Below are 20,763 nucleotides of genomic sequence, written 5' to 3' on the forward strand. Positions count from 1 at the left end.
AACACACTGAGTGGATGATGATTGGAACACACTGAGTGGTCGGTGCCTGGAACACAAGGAGTGGTCGGTGTCGGGACACACTGAGCGGTCGGTACTGGGAACACACTGGGCGTTCGGTACTGGGAATACACTGAGTGGTCGGTACTGGGAACACACTGAGCGGTCGGTTCTGGGAACACACTGAGCGGTCGGTACTGGGAACACACTGAGTGGTCGGTACTGGGAATACACTGAGTGGTCGGTACTGGGAACACACTGAGTGGTCGGTGTCTGGAACAGACTGAGTTGACGATGATTGGAACACACTGAGTGGTCGGTACTGGGAACAAAATGAGTGGTCGGTACTGGGAACACAATGAGTGGTCGGTACTGGGAACACAATGAGTGGTCGGTACTGGGAACACACTGAGTGGTCGGTACTGGGAACACAATGAGTGGTCGGTACTGGGAACACACTGAGAGGTCGGTACTGGGAACACACTGAGTGGTCGGTACTAGGAACACAATGAGTGGTCGGTACTGGGAACACACTGAGAGGTCGGTACTGGGAACACACTGAGTGGTCGGTACTAGGAACACAATGAGTGGTCGGTACTGGGAACACACTGAGTGGTCGGTACTGGGAACACACTGAGTGGTCGGTACTGGGAACACACTGAGTGGTCGGTACTGGGAACAAAATGAGTGGTCGGTACTAGGAACACAATGAGTGGTCGGTACTGGAAACACACTCAGTGGTCGGTACTGGGAACACAATGAGTGGTCGGTACTGGGAACACACTGAGTGGTCGGTACTGGGAACACACTGAGTTGACGATGATTGGAACACACTGAGTTGACGATGATTGGAACACACTGAGTGGTCGGTGTCTGGAACACACTGAGTGGTCGGTACTGGGAACACACTGAGTGGTCGGTGCCTGGAACACACTGAGTGGTCGGTGTCTGGAACAGACTGAGTTGACGATGATTGGAACACACTGAGTGGTCGGTGCCTGGAACACACTGAGTGGACGATGACTGGAACACACTGAGTGGTCGGTGTCTGGAACAGACTGAGTTGACGATGATTGGAACACACTGAGTGGTCGGTGTCTGGAACAGACTGAGTTGACGATGATTGGAACACACTGAGTGGTCGGTACTGGGAACACACTGAGAGGTCGGTACTGGGAACACACTGAGAGGTCGGTACTGGGAACACACTGAGAGGTCGGTACTGGGAACACACTGAGTGGTCGGTACTAGGAACACAATGAGTGGTCGGTACTGGAAACACACTCAGTGGTCGGTACTGGGAACACAATGAGTGGTCGGTACTGGGAACACACTGAGTGGTCGGTACTGGGAACACACTGAGTGGTCGGTGCCTGGAACACAAGGAGTGGTCGGTGTCGGGACACACTGAGTGGTCGGTGCCTGGAACACACTGAGTGGACGATGTCTGGAACACACTGAGTGGACGATGATTGGAACACACTGAGCGGTCGGTACTGGGAACACACTGAGCGGTTGGTTCTGGGAACACACAGAGCGTTCGGTACTGGGAATACACTGAGTGGTCGGTACTGGGAACACACTGAGTGGTCGGTTCTGGGAACACACTGAGTGGTTGGTGTCGGGACACACTGAGTGGTCTGTACTGGGAACACACTGAGTGGTCGGTGTCGGGACACACTGAGTGGTTGGTGTCGGGACACACTGAGTGGTCTGTACTGGGAACACACTGAGTGGTCGGTGTCGGGACACACTGAGTGGTCGGTGTCTGCAACACAGTGAGTTGTTGTTGTCTGGAACACACTGAGTGGTCGGTGTCGGGACACACTGAGTGGTCGGTGTCTGCAACACAGTGAGTTGTTGTTGTCTGGAACACACTGAGTGGTCGGTGTCTGGACACACTGAGTGGTCGGTGTCGGGACACACTGAGTGGTCGGTACTGGGAACACACTGAGTGCTCGGTGTCGGGACACACTTAGTTTTTGGTACTGGGAACACACTGAGTGGTCGGTGTCTGGAACACAAGGAGTGGTCGGTGTCGGGACACACTGAGCGGTCGGTACTGGGAACACACTGGGCGTTCGGTACTGGGAATACACTGAGTGGTCGGTACTGGGAACACACTGAGCGGTCGGTTCTGGGAACACACTGAGCGGTCGGTACTGGGAACACACTGAGTGGTCGGTACTGGGAATACACTGAGTGGTCGGTACTGGGAACACACTGAGTGGTCGGTGTCTGGAACAGACTGAGTTGACGATGATTGGAACACACTGAGTGGTCGGTGTCTGGAACAGACTGAGTTGACGATGATTGGAACACACTGAGTGGTCGGTGCCTGGAACAGACTGAGTTGACGATGATTGGAGCACACTGAGTGGTCGGTGTCTGGAACAGACTGAGTGGTCGGTGCCTGGAACAGACTGAGTTGACGATGATTGGAACACACTGAGTGGTCGATGATTGGAACACACTGAGTGGTCGGTGTCTGGAACACACTGAGTGGTCGGTGCCTGGAACACGCTGAGTGGATGATGATTGGAACACACTGAGTGGTCGGTGTCTGGAACACGCTGAGTGGATGATGATTGGAACAGACTGAGTTGACGATGATTGGAACACACTGAGTGGACGATGATTGGAACACACTGAGTGGTCGGTGTCTGGAACAGACTGAGTTGACGATGATTGGAACACACTGAGTGGTCGGTGTCTGGAACAGACTGAGTTGACGATAATTGGAACACACTGACTGGTCGGTGCCTGGAACACACTGAGTTGACGATGATTGGAACACACTGAGTTGACGATGATTGGTACACACTGAGTGGTCGGTGTCTGGAACACACTGAGTGGTCGGTACTGGGAACACACTGAGTGGTCGGTGCCTGGAACACACTGAGTGGTCGGTGTCTGGAACACACTGAGTGGTCGGTGTCTGAAACACACTGAGTGGATGATGATTGGAACACACTGAGTGGTCGGTGTCTGGAACACACAGAGTGGACGATGATTGGAACACACTGAGTGGTCGGTGCCTGGAACACACTCAGTGGTCGGTGTCTGGAACACACTGAGTGGTCGGTGTCGAACACAGTGAGTGGTCGATGTCTGGAACACAGGGAGTGGTCGGTACTGGGAACACACAGAGTGGTCGGTACTGGGAACACACTGAGTGGTCGGTACTGGGAACACACAGAGTGGTCGGTACTGGGAACACAATGAGTGGTCAGTGTCGGGACACACTGAGTGGTCAGTACTGGGAATACACTGAGGGGTCGGTACTGGGAACACACTGAGTGGTTGGTGTCTGGAACACACTGAGTGGACGATGATTGGAACACACTGAGTGGTCGGTGTCTGGAACACACAGAGTGGACGATGATTGGAACACACTGAGTGGTCGGTGTCTGGTACAGACTGAGTTGACGATAATTGGAACACACTGAGTGGTCGGTGCCTGGAACACACTGAGTTGACGATGATTGGAACACACTGAGTTGACGATGATTGGTACACACTGAGTGGTCGGTGTCTGGAACACACTGAGTGGTCGGTACTGGGAACACACTGAGTGGTCGGTGCCTGGAACACACTGAGTGGTCGGTGTCTGGAACACACTGAGTGGTCGGTGTCTGAAACACACTGAGTGGATGATGATTGGAACACACTGAGTGGTCGGTGTCTGGAACACACAGAGTGGACGATGATTGGAACACACTGAGTGGTCGGTGCCTGGAACACACTCAGTGGTCGGTGTCTGGAACACACTGAGTGGTCGGTGTCGAACACAGTGAGTGGTCGATGTCTGGAACACAGGGAGTGGTCGGTACTGGGAACACACAGAGTGGTCGGTACTGGGAACACACTGAGTGGTCGGTACTGGGAACACACAGAGTGGTCGGTACTGGGAACACAATGAGTGGTCAGTGTCGGGACACACTGAGTGGTCAGTACTGGGAATACACTGAGGGGTCGGTACTGGGAACACACTGAGTGGTTGGTGTCTGGAACACACTGAGTGGACGATGATTGGAACACACTGAGTGGTCGGTGTCTGGAACACACAGAGTGGACGATGATTGGAACACACTGAGTGGTCGGTGCCTGGAACACACTGAGTTGACGATGATTGGAACACACTGAGTGGTCGGTGCCTGGAACACACTGAGTGGTTGGTGTCTGGAACACACAGAGTGGTCGGTCGGTGTCTGGAAAACACTGAGTTGACGATGATTGGAACACACTGAGTGGTCGTTGCCTGGAACACACTGAGTGGACGATGATTGGAACACACTGAGTGGTCGGTGTATGGAACAGACTGAGTTGACGATGATTGGAACACACTGAGTGGTCGGTGTCTGGAACACACTGAGTGATCGGTGCCTGGAACACACTGAGTGGTCGGTGTCTGGAACACACTGAGTGGACGATGATTGGAACACACTGACTGGTCGGTGCCTGGAACACACTGAGTGGACGATGATTGGAACACACTGACTGGTCGGTGCCTGGAACACACTGAGTGGACGATGATTAGAACACACTGACTGGTCGGTGCCTGGAACACACTGAGTGGACGATGATTGGAACACACTGACTGGTCGGTGCCTGGAACACACTGAGTGGACGATGATTGGAACACACTGACTGGTCGGTGCCTGGAACACACTGAGTGGACGATGATTGGAACACACTGACTGGTCGGTGCCTGGAACACACTGAGTGGACGATGATTGGAACACACTGACTGGTCGGTGCCTGGAACACACTGAGTGGACGATGATTGGAACACACTGAGTGGTCGGTGTATGGAACACACTGACTGGTCGGTGCCTGGAACACACTGACTGGTCGGTGCCTGGAACACACTGACTGGTCGGTGCCTGGAACACACTGAGTGGACGATGATTGGAACACGCTGAGTGGTCGGTGCCTGGAACACGCTGAGTGGTCGGTGCCTGGAAAACACTGAGTGGACGATGATTGGAACACACTGACTGGTCGGTGCCTGGAACACACTGAGTGGACGATGATTGGAACACACTGAGTGGTCGGTGTATGGAACAGACTGAGTTGACGATGATTGGAACACACTGAGTGGTCGGTGCATGGAACAGACTGAGTTGACGATGATTGGAACACACTGAGTGGTCGGTGTCTGGAACAGACTGAGTTGACGATGATTGGAACACACTGAGTGGTCGGTGCCTGGAACACACTGAGTTGACGATGATTGGAACACACTGAGTGGTCGGTGCCTGGAACAGACTGAGTTGACGATGATTGGAGCACACTGAGTGGTCGGTGTCTGGAACAGACTGAGTTGACGATGATTGGAACACACTGAGTGGTCGGTGTCTGAAACACACTGAGTGGATGATGATTGGAACACACTGAGTGGTCGGTGTCTGGAACACACAGAGTGGACGATGATTGGAACACACTGAGTGGTCGGTGCCTGGAACACACTCAGTGGTCGGTGTCTGGAACACACTGAGTGGTCGGTGTCGAACACAGTGAGTGGTCGATGTCTGGAACACAGGGAGTGGTCGGTACTGGGAACACACAGAGTGGTCGGTACTGGGAACACACTGAGTGGTCGGTACTGGGAACACACAGAGTGGTCGGTACTGGGAACACAATGAGTGGTCAGTGTCGGGACACACTGAGTGGTCAGTACTGGGAATACACTGAGGGGTCGGTACTGGGAACACACTGAGTGGTTGGTGTCTGGAACACACTGAGTGGACGATGATTGGAACACACTGAGTGGTCGGTGTCTGGAACACACAGAGTGGACGATGATTGGAACACACTGAGTGGTCGGTGCCTGGAACACACTGAGTTGACGATGATTGGAACACACTGAGTGGTCGGTGCCTGGAACACACTGAGTGGTTGGTGTCTGGAACACACAGAGTGGTCGGTCGGTGTCTGGAAAACACTGAGTTGACGATGATTGGAACACACTGAGTGGTCGTTGCCTGGAACACACTGAGTGGACGATGATTGGAACACACTGAGTGGTCGGTGTATGGAACAGACTGAGTTGACGATGATTGGAACACACTGACTGGTCGGTGCCTGGAACACACTGAGTGGACGATGATTGGAACACACTGACTGGTCGGTGCCTGGAACACACTGAGTGGACGATGATTGGAACACACTGACTGGTCGGTGCCTGGAACACACTGAGTGGACGATGATTGGAACACACTGACTGGTCGGTGCCTGGAACACACTGAGTGGACGATGATTGGAACACACTGACTGGTCGGTGCCTGGAACACACTGAGTGGACGATGATTGGAACACACTGACTGGTCGGTGCCTGGAACACACTGAGTGGACGATGATTGGAACACGCTGAGTGGTCGGTGCCTGGAACACGCTGAGTGGTCGGTGCCTGGAAAACACTGAGTGGACGATGATTGGAACACACTGACTGGTCGGTGCCTGGAACACACTGAGTGGACGATGATTGGAACACACTGACTGGTCGGTGCCTGGAACACACTGAGTGGACGATGATTGGAACACGCTGAGTGGTCGGTGCCTGGAACACGCTGAGTGGTCGGTGCCTGGAAAACACTGAGTGGACGATGATTGGAACACACTGACTGGTCGGTGCCTGGAACACACTGAGTGGACGATGATTGGAACACACTGAGTGGTCGGTGTCTGGAACAGACTGAGTTGACGATGATTGGAACACACTGAGTGGTCGGTGCCTGGAACACACTGAGTGGACGATGACTGGAACACACTGAGTGGTCGGTGTCTGGAACAGACTGAGTTGACAATGATTGGAACACACTGAGTGGTCGGTGTCTGGAACAGACTGAGTTGACGATGATTGGAACACACTGAGTGGTCGGTGCCTGGAACACACTGAGTTCACGATGATTGGAACACACTGAGTTGACGATGATTGGAACACACTGAGTGGTCGGTGTCTGGAAAACACTGAGTGGTCGGTGCCTGGAACACGCTGAGTGGATGATGATTGGAACACACTGAGTGGTCGGTGTCTGGAACACGCTGAGTGGATGATGATTGGAACACGCTGAGTGGATGATGATTGGAACACACTGAGTTGACGATGATTGGAACACACTGAGTGGTCGGTGTCTGGAACAGACGGAGTTGACGATGATTGGAACACACTGAGTGGTCGGTGCCTGGAACACACTGAGTTGACGATGATTGGAACACACTGAGTTGACGATGATTGGAACACACTGAGTGGTCGGTGTCTGGAACACACTGAGTGGTCGGTACTGGGAACACACTGAGTGGTCGGTGCCTGGAACACACTGAGTGGTCGGTGTCTGGAACACACTGAGTGGTCGGTGTCTGAAACACACTGAGTGGTTGATGATTGGAACACACTGAGTGGTCGGTGTCTGGAACACACAGAGTGGACGATGATTGGAACACACTGAGTGGTCGGTGTCTGGAACACACTGAGTGGTCGGTTTCTGGAACACACTGAGTGGTCGGTGTCTGGAAAACACTGAGTTGACGATGATTGGAACACACTGAGTGGTCGGTGTCTGGAACACACTGAGTGGTCGGTGTCTGGAACACACTGAGTGGACGATGATTGGAACACACTGAGCGGTCGGTGCCTGGAACACACTGAGTGGACGATGATTGGAACACACTGAGTGGTCGGTACCTGGAACACACTGAGTGGTCGGTGTCTGGAACACACTGAGTGGTTGGTGTCTGGAAAACACTGAGTTGACGATGATTGGAACACACTGAGTGGTCGGTGTCTGGAACACACTGAGTGGTCGGTGTCTGGAACACACTGAGTGGACGATGATTGGAACACACTGAGCGGTCTGTGCCTGGAACACACTGAGCGGTCGGTGTCTGGAACACACTGAGTGGTCGGTGTCTGGAACACACTGAGTGGACGATGATTGGAACACACTGAGAGGTCGGTGTCTGGAACACACAGAGTGGACGATGATTGGAACACACTGAGTGGTCGGTGCCTGGAACACACTGAGTTGACGATGATTGGAACACACTGAGTGGTCGGTGTCTGGAACACACTGAGTGGACGATGATTGGAACACATGGAGTGGTCGGTGCCTGGAACACACTGAGTTGACGATGATTGGAACACACTGAGTGGTCGGTGTCTGGAACACACTGAGTGGTCGGTGTCTGGAAAACACTGAGTTGACGATGATTGGAACACACTGAGTGGTCGGTGCCTGCAACACACTGAGTGGTCGGTGTCTGGAACACACTGAGTGGACGATGATTGGAACACACTGAGTGGTCGGTGATTGGAACACACTGAGTGGTCGGTGCCTGCAACACACTGAGTGGTCGGTGTCTGGAACACACTGAGTTTACGATGATTGGAACACGCTGAGTGGTCCGTGTCTGGAACAGACTGAGTTGACGATGATTGGAACACACTGAGTGGTCGGTGCCTGGAACACACTGAGTGGACGATGATTGGAACACGCTGAGTGGTCCGTGTCTGGAACAGACTGAGTTGACGATGATTGGAACACACTGAGTGGTCGGTGTCTGGAACACACTGAGTGGACGATGATTGGAACACACTGAGTGGTCGGTGTCTGGAACAGACTGAGTTGACGATGATTGGAACACACTGAGTGGTCGGTGTCTGGAACAGACTGAGTTGACGATGATTGGAACACACTGAGTGGTCGGTGCCTGGAACACACTGAGTTGACGATGATTGGAACACACTGAGTGGTCGGTGTCTGGAACACGCTGAGTGGATGATGATTGGAACACGCTGAGTGGATGATGATTGGAACACACTGAGTTGACGATGATTGGAACACACTGAGTTGACGATGATTGGAACACACTGAGTTGACGATGATTGGAACACACTGTGTTGACGATGATTGGAACACACTGAGTGGTCGGTGTCTGGAACACACTGAGTGGTCGGTGTCTGGAACACGCTGAGTGGTCGGTGTCTGGAACACGCTGAGTTGATGATGATTGGAACACGCTGAGTGGATGATGATTGGAACACACTGAGTGGATGATGATAGGAACACACTGAGTTGACGATGATTGGAACACACTGAGTTGACGATGATTGGAACACACTGAGTGGTCGGTGCCTGGAACACACTGAGTGGTCGGTGTCTGGAACACGCTGAGTGGATGATGATTGGAACACGCTGAGTGGATGATGATTGGAACACACTGAGTTGACGATGATTGGAACACACTGAGTTGACGATGATTGGAACACACTGAGTGGACGATGATTGGAACACACTCAGTGGTCGGTGTCTGGAACAGACTGAGTTGACGATGATTGGAACACACTGAGTGGTCGGTGTCTGGAACAGACTGAGTTGACGATGATTGGAACAGACTGAGTTGACGATGATTGGAACACACTGAGTTGACGATGATTGGAACACACTGAGTGGACGATGTTTGGAACACACTGAGTGGACGATGATTGGAACACACTGATTGGTCAGTGTCTGGAACACACTGAGTGGTCGGTGTCTGGAACACGCTGAGTGGATGATGATTGGAACACGCTGAGTGGATGATGATTGGAACACACTGAGTTGACGATGATTGGAACACACTGAGTTGACGATGATTGGAACACACTGAGAGGACGATGATTGGAACACACTCAGTGGTCGGTGTCTGGAACAGACTGAGTTGACGATGATTGGAACACACTGAGTGGTCGGTGTCTGGAACAGACTGAGTTGACGATGATTGGAACACACTGAGTGGTCGGTACTGGGAACACACTGAGTGGTCGGTACTGGGAACACACAGAGTGGTCGGTACTGGGAACACAATGAGTGGTCAGTGTCGGGACACACTGAGTGGTCAGTACAGGGAATACACTGAGGGGTCGGTACTGGGAACACACTGAGTGGTTGGTGTCTGGAACACACTGAGTGGACGATGATTGGAACACACTGAGTGGTCGGTGTCTGGAACACACAGAGTGGACGATGATTGGAACACACTGAGTGGTCGGTGCCTGGAACACACTGAGTTGACGATGATTGGAACACACTGAGTGGTCGGTGCCTGGAACACACTGAGTGGTTGGTGTCTGGAACACACAGAGTGGTCGGTCGGTGTCTGGAAAACACTGAGTTGACGATGATTGGAACACACTGAGTGGTCGTTGCCTGGAACACACTGAGTGGACGATGATTGGAACACACTGAGTGGTCGGTGTATGGAACAGACTGAGTTGACGATGATTGGAAAACACTGAGTGGTCGGTGTCTGGAACACACTGAGTGGTCGGTGCCTGGAACACACTGAGTGGTCGGTGTCTGGAACACACTGAGTGGACGATGATTGGAACACACTGACTGGTCGGTGCCTGGAACACACTGAGTGGACGATGATTGGAACACACTGACTGGTCGGTGCCTGGAACACACTGAGTGGACGATGATTGGAACACACTGACTGGTCGGTGCCTGGAACACACTGAGTGGACGATGATTGGAACACACTGACTGGTCGGTGCCTGGAACACACTGAGTGGACGATGATTGGAACACACTGACTGGTCGGTGCCTGGAACACACTGAGTGGACGATGATTGGAACACACTGACTGGTCGGTGCCTGGAACACACTGAGTGGACGATGATTGGAACACACTGACTGGTCGGTGCCTGGAACACACTGAGTGGACGATGATTGGAACACACTGACTGGTCGGTGCCTGGAACACACTGAGTGGACGATGATTGGAACACACTGACTGGTCGGTGCCTGGAACACACTGAGTGGACGATGATTGGAACACACTGACTGGTCGGTGCCTGGAACACACTGAGTGGTCGGTGCCTGGAAAACACTGAGTGGACGATGATTGGAACACACTGACTGGTCGGTGCCTGGAACACACTGAGTGGACGATGATTGGAACACACTGAGTGGTCGGTGTATGGAACAGACTGAGTTGACGATGATTGGAACACACTGAGTGGTCGGTGCATGGAACAGACTGAGTTGACGATGATTGGAACACACTGAGTGGTCGGTGTCTGGAACAGACTGAGTTGACGATGATTGGAACACGCTGAGTGGTCGGTGCCTGGAACACGCTGAGTGGTCGGTGCCTGGAAAACACTGAGTGGACGATGATTGGAACACACTGACTGGTCGGTGCCTGGAACACACTGAGTGGACGATGATTGGAACACACTGAGTGGTCGGTGTATGGAACAGACTGAGTTGACGATGATTGGAACACACTGAGTGGTCGGTGCATGGAACAGACTGAGTTGACGATGATTGGAACACACTGAGTGGTCGGTGTCTGGAACAGACTGAGTTGACGATGATTGGAACACACTGAGTGGTCGGTGCCTGGAACACACTGAGTGGACGATGACTGGAACACACTGAGTGGTCGGTGTCTGGAACAGACTGAGTTGACAATGATTGGAACACACTGAGTGGTCGGTGTCTGGAACAGACTGAGTTGACGATGATTGGAACACACTGAGTGGTCGGTGCCTGGAACACACTGAGTTCACGATGATTGGAACACACTGAGTTGACGATGATTGGAACACACTGAGTGGTCGGTGTCTGGAAAACACTGAGTGGTCGGTGCCTGGAACACGCTGAGTGGATGATGATTGGAACACACTGAGTGGTCGGTGTCTGGAACACGTTGAGTGGATGATGATTGGAACACGCTGAGTGGATGATGATTGGAACACACTGAGTTGACGATGATTGGAACACACTGAGTGGTCGGTGTCTGGAACAGACGGAGTTGACGATGATTGGAACACACTGAGTGGTCGGTGCCTGGAACACACTGAGTTGACGATGATTGGAACACACTGAGTTGACGATGATTGGAACACACTGAGTTGACGATGATTGGAACACACTGAGTGGTCGGTGTCTGGAACACACTGAGTGGTCGGTACTGGGAACACACTGAGTGGTCGGTGCCTGGAACACACTGAGTGGTCGGTGTCTGGAACACACTGAGTGGTCGGTGTCTGAAACACACTGAGTGGTTGATGATTGGAACACACTGAGTGGTCGGTGTCTGGAACACACAGAGTGGACGATGATTGGAACACACTGAGTGGTCGGTGTCTGGAACACACTGAGTGGTCGGTGTCTGGAACACACTGAGTGGTCGGTGTCTGGAAAACACTGAGTTGACGATGATTGGAACACACTGAGTGGTCGGTGTCTGGAACACACTGAGTGGTCGGTGTCTGGAACACACTGAGTGGACGATGATTGGAACACACTGAGCGGTCGGTGCCTGGAACACACTGAGTGGACGATGATTGGAACACACTGAGTGGTCGGTACCTGGAACACACTGAGTGGTCGGTGTCTGGAACACACTGAGTGGTTGGTGTCTGGAAAACACTGAGTTGACGATGATTGGAACACACTGAGTGGTCGGTGTCTGGAACACACTGAGTGGTCGGTGTCTGGAACACACTGAGTGGACGATGATTGGAACACACTGAGCGGTCTGTGCCTGGAACACACTGAGCGGTCGGTGTCTGGAACACACTGAGTGGTCGGTGTCTGGAACACACTGAGTGGACGATGATTGGAACACACTGAGAGGTCGGTGTCTGGAACACACAGAGTGGACGATGATTGGAACACACTGAGTGGTCGGTGCCTGGAACACACTGAGTTGACGATGATTGGAACACACTGAGTGGTCGGTGTCTGGAACACACTGAGTGGACGATGATTGGAACACATGGAGTGGTCGGTGCCTGGAACACACTGAGTTGACGATGATTGGAACACACTGAGTGGTCGGTGTCTGGAACACACTGAGTGGTCGGTGTCTGGAAAACACTGAGTTGACGATGATTGGAACACACTGAGTGGTCGGTGCCTGCAACACACTGAGTGGTCGGTGTCTGGAACACACAGAGTGGACGATGATTGGAACACACTGAGTGGTCGGTGATTGGAACACACTGAGTGGTCGGTGCCTGCAACACACTGAGTGGTCGGTGTCTGGAACACACTGAGTTTACGATGATTGGAACACGCTGAGTGGTCCGTGTCTGGAACAGACTGAGTTGACGATGATTGGAACACACTGAGTGGTCGGTGCCTGGAACACACTGAGTGGACGATGATTGGAACACGCTGAGTGGTCCGTGTCTGGAACAGACTGAGTTGACGATGATTGGAACACACTGAGTGGTCGGTGTCTGGAACACACTGAGTGGACGATGATTGGAACACACTGAGTGGTCGGTGTCTGGAACAGACTGAGTTGACGATGATTGGAACACACTGAGTGGTCGGTGTCTGGAACAGACTGAGTTGACGATGATTGGAACACACTGAGTTTTCGGTGCCTGGAACACGCTGAGTGGATGATGATTGGAACACGCTGAGTGGATGATGATTGGAACACACTGAGTTGACGATGATTGGAACACACTGAGTTGACGATGATTGGAACACACTGAGTTGACGATGATTGGAACACACTGAGTTGACGATGATTGGAACACACTGAGTTGACGATGATTGGAACACACTGAGTGGTCGGTGTCTGGAACACACTGAGTGGTCGGTGTCTGGAACACGCTGAGTGGTCGGTGTCTGGAACACGCTGAGTTGATGATGATTGGAACACGCTGAGTGGATGATGATTGGAACACATTGAGTGGATGATGATAGGAACACACTGAGTTGACGATGATTGGAACACACTGAGTTGACGATGATTGGAACACACTGAGTTGACGATGATTGGAACACACTGAGTGGTCGGTGCCTGGAACACACTGAGTGGTCGGTGCCTGGAACACGCTGAGTGGTCGGTGTCTGGAGCACACTGAGTGGTCGGTGCCTGGAACACACTGAGAGGTCGGTGTCTGGAACACGCTGAGTGGATGATGATTGGAACACGCTGAGTGGATGATGATTGGAACACACTGAGTTGACGATGATTGGAACACACTGAGTTGACGATGATTGGAACACACTGAGTGGACGATGATTGGAACACACTCAGTGGTCGGTGTCTGGAACAGACTGAGTTGACGATGATTGGAACACACTGAGTGGTCGGTGTCTGGAACAGACTGAGTTGACGATGATTGGAACAGACTGAATTGATGATGATTGGAACACACTGAGTTGACGATGATTGGAACACACTGAGTTGACGATGATTGGAACACACTGAGTTGACGATGATTGGAACACACTGAGTGGTCGGTGCCTGGAACACACTGAGTGGTCGGTGCCTGGAACACGCTGAGTGGTCGGTGTCTGGAACACGCTGAGTGGATGATGATTGGAACACGCTGAGTGGATGATGATTGGAACACACTGAGTTGACGATGATTGGAACACACTGTGTTGACGATGATTGGAACACACTGAGAGGACGATGATTGGAACACACTCAGTGGTCGGTGTCTGGAACAGACTGAGTTGACGATGATTGGAACACACTGAGTGGTCGGTGTCTGGAACAGACTGAGTTGACGATGATTGGAACACACTGAGTTGACGATAATTGGAACACACTGAGTGGTCGGTGCCTGGAACACACTGAGTTGACGATGATTGGAACACACTGAGTTGACGATGATTGGAACACACTGAGTTGACGATAATTGGAACACACTGAGTGGTCGGTGTCTGGAACACACTGAGTGGTCGGTGTCTGGAACACACTGAGTGGTCGGTGTCTGGAACACACTGAGTGGTCGGTACTGGGAACACAATGAGTGGTCGGTGCCTGGAACACACTGAGTGGTCGGTGTCTGCAACACACTGAGTGGTCGGTGTCTGAAACACACTGAGTGGATGATGATTAGAACACACTGAGTGGTCGGTGTCTGGAACACACAGAGTGGACGATGATTGGAACACACTGAGTGGTCGGTGCTTGGAACACACTGAGTGGTCGATGTCTGGAAAACACTGAGTGGTCGGTGTCTGGAAAACACTGAGTTGACGATGATTGGAACACACTGAGTGGTCGGTGTCTGGAACACACTGAGTGGTCGGTGTCTGGAACACACTGAGTGGACGATGATTGGAACACACTGAGTGGTCGGTACCTGGAACACACTGAGTGGTCGGTGTCTGGAACACACTGAGTGGTCGGTGTCTGGAAAACACTGAGTGGTCGGTGTCTGGAACACACTGAGTGGACGATGATTGGAACACACTGAGTGGTCGGTGCCTGGAACACACTGAGTTGACGATGATTGGAACACACTGAGTGGTCGGTGCCTGGAACACACTGAGTGGTCAGTGCCTGGAACACACTGAGTGGTCGGTGTCTGGAACACACTGAGTGGTCGGTGTCTGGAACACACTGAGTGGTCGGTGTCTGGAACACACTGAGTGGTCGGTGTCTGGAACACACTGAGTGGACGATGATTGGAACACACTGAGCGGTCGGTGCCTGGAACACACTGAGTGGACGATGATTGGAACACACTGACTGGTCGGTACCTGGAACACACTGAGTGGTCGGTGTCTGGAACACACTGAGTGGTCGGTGTCTGGAAAACACTGAGTTGACGATGATTGGAACACACTGAGTGGTCGGTGTCTGGAACACACTGAGTGGTCGGTGTCTGGAACACACTGAGTGGACGATGATTGGAACACACTGAGCGGCCTGTGCCTGGAACACACTGAGTGGACGATGATTGGAACACACTGAGTGGTCGGTACCTGGAACACACTGAGTGGTCGGTGTCTGGAAGACACTGAGTGGTCGGTGTCTGGAAAACACTGAGTTGACGATGATTGGAACACACTGAGTGGTCGGTGTCTGGAACACACAGAGTGGTCGGTGTCTGGAACACACTGAGTGGTCGGTGTCTGGAACACACTGAGTGGTCGGTGTCTGGAACACACTGAGTGGACGATGATTGGAACACACTGAGCGGCCTGTGCCTGGAACACACTGAGTTGACGATGATTGGAACAGACTGAATTGATGATGATTGGAACACACTGAGTTGACGATGATTGGAACACACTGAGTTGACGATGATTGGAACACACTGAGTTGACGATGATTGGAACACACTGAGTGGTCGGTGCCTGGAACACACTGAGTGGTTGGTGCCTGGAACACGCTGAGTGGTCGGTGTCTGGAACACGCTGAGTGGATGATGATTGGAACACGCTGAGTGGATGATGATTGGAACACACTGAGTTGACGATGATTGGAACACACTGAGTTGACGATGATTGGAACACACTGAGAGGACGATGATTGGAACACACTCAGTGGTCGGTGTCTGGAACAGACTGAGTTGACGATGATTGGAACACACTGAGTGGTCGGTGTCTGGAACAGACTGAGTTGACGATGATTGGAACACACTGAGTTGACGATAATTGGAACACACTGAGTGGTCGGTGCCTGGAACACACTGAGTTGACGATGATTGGAACACACTGAGTTGACGATGATTGGAACACACTGAGTTGACGATAATTGGAACACACTGAGTGGTCGGTGTCTGGAACACACTGAGTGGTCGGTACTGGGAACACAATGAGTGGTCGGTGCCTGGAACACACTGAGTGGTCGGTGTCTGCAACACACTGAGTGGTCGGTGTCTGAAACACACTGAGTGGATGATGATTAGAACACACTGAGTGGTCGGTGTCTGGAACACACAGAGTGGACGATGATTGGAACACACTGAGTGGTCGGTGCCTGGAACACACTGAGTGGTCGATGTCTGGAAAACACTGAGTGGTCGGTGTCTGGAAAACACTGAGTTGACGATGATTGGAACACACTGAGTGGTCGGTGTCTGGAACACACTGAGTGGTCGGTGTCTGGAACACACTGAGTGGACGATGATTGGAACACACTGAGTGGTCGGTACCTGGAACACACTGAGTGGTCGGTGTCTGGAACACACTGAGTGGTCGGTGTCTGGAAAACACTGAGTGGTCGGTGTCTGGAACACACTGAGTGGACGATGATTGGAACACACTGAGAGGTCGGTGTCTGGAACACACAGAGTGGACGATGATTGGAACACACTGAGTGGTCGGTGCCTGGAACACACTGAGTTGACGATGATTGGAACACACTGAGTGGTCGGTGCCTGGAACACACTGAGTGGTCAGTGCCTGGAACACACAGAGTGGTCGGTGTCTGGAACACACTGAGTGGTCGGTGTCTGGAACACACTGAGTGGTCGGTGTCTGGAACACACTGAGTGGACGATGATTGGAACACACTGAGCGGTCGGTGCCTGGAACACACTGAGTGGACGATGATTGGAACACACTGAGTGGTCGGTACCTGGAACACACTGAGTGGTCGGTGTCTGGAACACACTGAGTGGTCGGTGTCTGGAAAACACTGAGTTGACGATGATTGGAACACACTGAGTGGTCGGTGTCTGGAACACACTGAGTGGTCGGTGTCTGGAACACACTGAGTGGACGATGATTGGAACACACTGAGCGGCCTGTGCCTGGAACACACTGAGTGGACGATGATTGGAACACACTGAGTGGTCGGTACCTGGAACACACTGAGTGGTCGGTGTCTGGAAGACACTGAGTGGTTGGTGTCTGGAAAACACTGAGTTGACGATGATTGGAACACACTGAGTGGTCGGTGTCTGGAACACACAGAGTGGTCGGTGTCTGGAACACACTGAGTGGTCGGTGTCTGGAACACACTGAGTGGTCGGTGTCTGGAACACACTGAGTGGACGATGATTGGAACACACTGAGCGGCCTGTGCCTGGAACACACTGAGCGGTCGGTGTCTGGAACACACTGAGCGGTCGGTGTCTGGAACACACTGAGTGGACGATGATTGGAACACACTGAGTGGTCGGTGTCTGGAACACACTCAGTGGTCGGTGTCTGGAACACACTCAGTGGTCGGTGTCTGGAACACACAGAGTGGACGATGATTGGAACACACTGAGTGGTCGGTGCCTGGAACACACTGAGTTGACGATGATTGGAACACACTGAGTGGTCGGTGCCTGGAACACACTGAGTGGTCGGTGTCTGGAAAACACTGAGATGATGATGATTGGAACACACTGAGTGGTCGGTGCCTGCAACACACTGAGTGGTCGGTGTCTGGAACACACTGAGCGGACGATGATTGGAACACACTGAGTGGTCGGTGCCTGGAACACACAAAGTGGTCGGTGTCTGGAACACACTGAGTGGTCGGTGTCTGGAACACACAAAGTGGTCGGTGTCTGGAACACACTGAGTGGTCGGTGTCTGGAAAACACTGAGTTTACGATGATTGGAACACACTGAGTGGTCGGTGTCTGGAACACACTGAGTGGTCGGTGTCTGGAACACACTGAGCGGCCTGTGCCTGGAACACACTGAGTGGAAGATGATTGGAACACACTGAGTGGTCGGTACCTGGAACACACTGAGTGGTCGGTGTCTGGAACACACTGAGTGGTCGGTGTCTGGAAAACACTGAGTGGTCGGTGTCTGGAACACACTGAGTGGACGATGATTGGAACACACTGAGAGGTCGGTGTCTGGAACACACAGAGTGGACGATGATTGGAACACACTGAGTGGTCGGTGCCTGGAACACACTGAGTTGACGATGATTGGAACACACTGAGTGGTCGGTGCCTGGAACACACTGAGTGGTCGGTGCCTGGAACACACTGAGTGGTCGGTGTCTGGAACACACTGAGTGGTCGGTGTCTGGAACACACTGAGCGGTCGGTGCCTGGAACACACTGAGTGGACGATGATTGGAACACACTGAGTGGACGATGATTGGAACACACTGAGTGGTCGGTACCTGGAACACACTGAGTGGTCGGTGTCTGGAACACACTGAGTGGTCGGTGTCTGGAAAACACTGAGTTGACGATGATTGGAACACACTGAGTGGTCGGTGTCTGGAACACACTGAGTGGTCGGTGTCTGGAACACACTGAGTGGACGATGATTGGAACACACTGAGCGGCCTGTGCCTGGAACACACTGAGCGGTCGGTGTCTGGAACACACTGAGTGGTCGGTGCCTGGAACACACTGAGTGGACGATGATTGGAACACACTGAGCGGTCGGTGCCTGGAACACACTGAGTGGACGATGATTGGAACACACTGAGTGGTCGGTACCTGGAACACACTGAGTGGTCGGTGTCTGGAACACACTGAGTGGTCGGTGTCTGGAAAACACTGAGTTGACGATGATTGGAACACACTGAGTGGTCGGTGTCTGGAACACACTGAGTGGTCGGTGTCTGGAACACACTGAGTGGACGATGATTGGAACACACTGAGTGGTCGGTGTCTGGAACACACTGAGTGGTCGGTGTCTGGAAAACACTGAGTTGATGATGATTGGAACACACTGAGTGGTCGGTGTCTGGAACACACTGAGTGGTCGGTGCCTGGAACACACTGAGTGGGCGGTGTCTGGAAAACACTGAGTTTACGATGATTGGAACACACTGAGTGGTCGGTGTCTGGAACACACTGAGAAGTCGGCGACTGGAACACACAAAGTGGTCGGTGTCTGGAAAACACTGAGTTTACGATGATTGGAACACGCTGAGTGGTCCGTTTCTGGAACAGACTGAGTTGACGATGATTGGAACACACTGAGTGGTCGGTGTCTGGAACAGACGGAGTTGACGATGATTGGAACACACTGAGTTGACGATGATTGGTACACACTGAGTGGTCGGTGTCTGGAACACACTGAGTGGTCGGTACTGGGAACACACTGAGTGGTCGGTGCCTGGAACACACTGAGTGGTCGGTGTCTGGAACACACTGAGTGGTCGGTGTCTGGAACACACTGAGAGGTCGGTGTCTGGAACACACTGAGTGGACGATGATTGGAACACACTGAGCGGTCGGTGCCTGGAACACACTGAGTGGACGATGATTGGAACACACTGAGTGGTCGGTACCTGGAACACACTGAGTGGTCGGTGTCTGGAACACACTGAGTGGTCGGTGTCTGGAAAACACTGAGTTGACGATGATTGGAACACACTGAGTGGTCGGTGTCTGGAACACACTGAGTGGTCGGTGTCTGGAACACACTGAGTGGACGATGATTGGAACACACTGAGCGGCCTGTGCCTGGAACACACTGAGTGGACGATGATTGGAACACACTGAGTGGTCGGTACCTGGAACACACTGAGTGGTCGGTGTCTGGAAGACACTGAGTGGTCGGTGTCTGGAAAACACTGAGTTGACGATGATTGGAACACACTGAGTGCTCGGTGTCTGGAACACACAGAGTGGTCGGTGTCTGGAACACACTGAGTGGTCGGTGTCTGGAACACACTGAGTGGTCGGTGTCTGGAACACACTGAGTGGACGATGATTGGAACACACTGAGCGGCCTGTGCCTGGAACACACTGAGCGGTCGGTGTCTGGAACACACTGAGCGGTCGGTGTCTGGAACACACTGAGTGGACGATGATTGGAACACACTGAGTGGTCGGTGTCTGGAACACACTCAGTGGTCGGTGTCTGGAACACACTCAGTGGTCGGTGTCTGGAACACACAGAGTGGACGATGATTGGAACACACTGAGTGGTCGGTGCCTGGAACACACTGAGTTGACGATGATTGGAACACACTGAGTGGTCGGTGCCTGCAACACACTGAGTTGACGATGATTGGAACACACTGAGTGGTCGGTGCCTGGAACACACTGAGTGGTCGGTGTCTGGAAAACACTGAGATGATGATGAT

This window comes from Hemitrygon akajei, chromosome 21, assembly GCF_048418815.1.
Source record: "Hemitrygon akajei chromosome 21, sHemAka1.3, whole genome shotgun sequence".
NCBI lineage: Eukaryota > Metazoa > Chordata > Chondrichthyes > Myliobatiformes > Dasyatidae > Hemitrygon > Hemitrygon akajei.